Raw genomic sequence first — 3,597 nt, 5'->3', positions numbered from 1 at the left:
TTTGCTAGGCCATTGGTAAAAAGAAAACAAAATTGCCATGTGCACATAAACATTAAAGAAACACTACTACTATTAAAGTATGATACCTTCAGTGATTCTTTTATTTTTAACCTACTATCCCGTACATCTTCAGCGCCTACAAGATTATGGAATCCATCCCAATGAGAGGGATGGAAACTCAATACCATCATTAGCAAAGAAGGCTGGGCAATTGCAAGGAAACTAGGTCGGATTGTTTAGGGAATGAATTTGTTTTCAGTAAGAAAATAGTTTGCCTGGACCGGGCACTTTGGGAGGCCAAGGCGAGAGCATTGCCTGAGTCCAGAGGTTTGAGACCAGCCTCGGTAACTTTGTGAGACCTGTCTCTACAATAAATCAAAAAAATTAGCCAGGTGTGGTGGCGTGTTCCTGTGGTTCCAGCTACTTGGAAGGCTGAGGCGGAAGGATCGCCTGAGCCCAGAAGGTCAAGGCTGTGGTGGCCGTGAGCCTGCCACTGCACTCCAGCCTGGGCAATAGAGTGAGGCTCTGACTCTAAAAAAAAAAAAGAAAGAAAGAAGGAAAGAAAATAGTTTGCCTAATGTCATGTCTAATTGACAATTTGATAATGTTACCCTAAAATTATTGTTTAAAAAGCAGTACTGGGCCGGGCTCAGTGGCTCAGCCTGTAATCCCACGTCTTGGGAGGCTGAGGTGAGTGGATTGCCTGAGCTCGCAGGTTTGCAACCCACCTGGGCAACTTGGCGAGGCCTCATCTCTACAATAAATCAAAAAAAAAAATTTAGCTGGGCGTGGTAGCGCGCGCCTGTGTTCCAGCTACTTGGAAGGCTGAGGCGGAAGGATTGCCGGAGCCCAGCGGGTCGAGGCTGCGGTGGCTGGGAGCGGCCACTGCCCTCCAGTCAGGGCGACAGAGTGAGACTCCAACTCTCATGAAAACATTTTTGTTACGACAAATTTGTCTTCAGTGGTGGTTAGGAAAGTGCAACTAATCCAAGACAGAGTAAATTTTAGAAGAGTGTCATTTGGCTTTGGACATTACACCAATATATGGAGATTTCAGTCATATTTTCCTCCCAATAAACTGAAAATAAGACTGCCCTCTGAGAGTTAGACTTTAAAATCACATTCAGTGAATAGGAGCAGAAATAGGCAATGTCACCTTTAGAACAAACTAGCCCGACTTAACTGTAATGTGATTTCTATTGAAAGAATATTGCTAAGAGGTTAGGGTAGTCACAGAAACAGAGAGAATAACATACTTTCTCTGGCACTTTAGGGCAGTAGCCATCCAAGTGCTATCAAAGATAGAAGGGCCTGAGCCAACAGCTCCAAAGGAGGTCCCTACTGTACTGGAAATCAATGTAGAAAATGGCAGCCATTGGATATTGCGGACTTATGTCTTTGGGACAAAATCATCCTGCTGTGAAGACAGATGAATCAAAAAAAGTCTATACATGTAACTCCACTTGTTCTGAATCTGTGCTTATCAAGTAACCTTCTGATAATATCTTTGGTTTCCTGGTTTGGATACATACAAAATGTACTCAAGAAGAGAGAGCTGCTTCTGTCCATGCTAGAGACTTTCCATCCTGGCAAAAAAAAAAAGTCCCAGCTTTGCAGTTGTGAGCACTCAAGTGTATAAATTATAGCTCTTGGAAATTTTTTCTTTTTTTTTGAGTTGGAGTCTCACTCTTGTCGGCACACTCATGGCCACTGCAGCCTCGACCTGCTGGGCTGTTGATCCTTCTGCCTCAGCCTTCCAAGTGGCTAGAATACAGACATACACCACCACACCCGGCTTATTTTTTGATTTATTGTAGAGATAAGGGCTCACCAAGTTGCCCAGGCTGGTCTTGAACCCCCAGGCTCAGGCAATCCTCTTGCTCGGCCTCCCCAAGTGCTGGGATTACAGGCTGAGCCACCACACCCAGCCAGCTCTAGGAAATTAATACATTAATATTATGCCTGTACATGTTGGTCTCATGACCTGGATTAATGCAAACTCACCTGGTTGCTGGAGGTGTTCTACATTGTATAAGAAAGATATTTCTGAGGTTGGGAGCTGTGGCTTATGTCAAAAGGTAGGAGGATTGCTTGTGTCCAGGAGTTCAAAACCAGCCTAGACAACATGGTGAGGCCTTGTCTCTACAAAAAGTAAAAAAATTAGGTGTGGTGGTGCATGCCTGTAGTCCCAGCTACTCAGAAGGCTGAGGCAGAAGGATCCCCTGAGCCCAGAAGGTCAACGCTGGGGTGAGCCATGATCCAGCCTGGGAGACAGAGTGAGACTTCGACTCAAAAGAGAAAACAAAGAAAAAAGCATACTTCTGAGACCAGGACACTTGGGACCAGATCCTAGAAGGTTGTGAGAAATTCACTAAAGTGTTGCTTCCCTGTCCCCTTGGGGGACAAACAGTAGGCCTTCCCCTGGCAATGACCCTGTATCAATCAGCCAGAATTTCCTATTTCAAGTGATCATCAATATCAATGGGAAGGGAGGTGTCTGTAATTTACCTCTCTTTATTATTTTACTTAACATCGCTACAGTGACAATTCCATGAACATACATCAGCTACTGGTGGGGACGACAGGCCAGGATAGGTGGCGAGGAACACTTGGCACATTCAGTGGCTGCCATTTCCTACACATCCACCATGTGTTCAGACAATATTATCATGTGATAGTACTTCATTTGCAATAACTCACCCTTTACCTGACACTGGCCTGTAAGACCCAGCCTAGGAGCCGAACACGGCCAGAGAAATCACAGAAACGGAAACGGCTTATTTTGCATCCATAAACGCAAACTTCAAAAGAGCTCTCAGCCGAGCCGCCGATCCTATTCTAGGCTTGTTTATTCTTATTTTTCCTCAACGCTGGGTCCCGTTACTGCCTACCCAGCTAAGGCTGCAGGTGAGAGACGATGACCGCTTCCGAGTCTTTTCCGGGAACTCCCGCACGCCAGGCCGCTCCGCCTTCCCAGCTCCACCGAGAGCCGGGGACCCAGGTACACCCCCCGATACAAGGGTGCCCTGCACCGAGGCACGTCCACTGGCCACCGTGGCCGACCCGAGAGCTCCCAGGAAAGGGCTCACGCTAAAGCTTTGCTCGGCAGCGACAGCTCTGGCTGCAGGAACTCCCTCCCTCCGGCAGGAGGCGCGAGCGCCCCCTGCCCGGGTCAGGCCGCCACGGAGACGTCACGTGATCCGGCCGTCTCTGCGACAGAGGGCGGTCTCGCGGAGATTCGCCTTACGTGCGCAGCGCCATGACGTAGTACGTAGGGGCTGGCTAGCCGCCATCTTGCTTCTTTTTCTCGCTGGCTCCGTCCCTGTCGGGAAGCTGCGAAAGTGTACCGGCGGTTTGTCCATCCGCAGCTCCGGATAGCCCAGTCCCGTGGCCCTTCCGGCCTCCCCTCTCTCCGCTCGGCGGAGACCTTCGGAGTGCGAAGACCTGACTCTCCTCCTGGCCGGTAGGGGCAGAGGGACGGAGGGGCGCGACCGGAGGCCCACTGGGAGGCGGCGTGGGGCGGCCCGGCGGCGGGACCTGCCCGGAGCCGGGCGGCGGCGGAAAGGGCCCCGGGCGCCTCCCGCCCTCCGGCTGCCG

At 50.0% G+C, this 3,597-nt stretch overlaps 1 protein-coding gene across 11 annotated transcripts in view; it reads left to right on the top strand.

Annotated features, from left to right (window-relative positions):
* The first annotated feature begins 3,341 nt into the window (after nucleotides 1-3,341).
* The window catches only part of PRRC2C (proline rich coiled-coil 2C), a 104,533-nt gene continuing 104,277 nt past the window's right edge, over nucleotides 3,342-3,597 (top strand). For all 11 annotated transcript variants that reach the window (XR_002481872.1, XM_008056251.1, XM_021711444.1 and 8 more), the window contains exon 1: nucleotides 3,342-3,463. The gene's annotated coding sequence lies outside the window, so the exon portion shown is untranslated. The remainder of the gene's footprint in view (nucleotides 3,464-3,597) is intronic.

The sequence above is a fragment of the Carlito syrichta genome, unplaced genomic scaffold, assembly GCF_000164805.1.
Source record: "Carlito syrichta isolate Samal-C Ts95f unplaced genomic scaffold, Tarsius_syrichta-2.0.1 Scaffold302299, whole genome shotgun sequence".
In the NCBI taxonomy this organism is placed as follows: Eukaryota; Metazoa; Chordata; class Mammalia; order Primates; family Tarsiidae; genus Carlito; species Carlito syrichta.
Note: the sequence above shows the minus strand (reverse complement) of the source record. Positions and strands in the feature narration are given on the sequence as shown.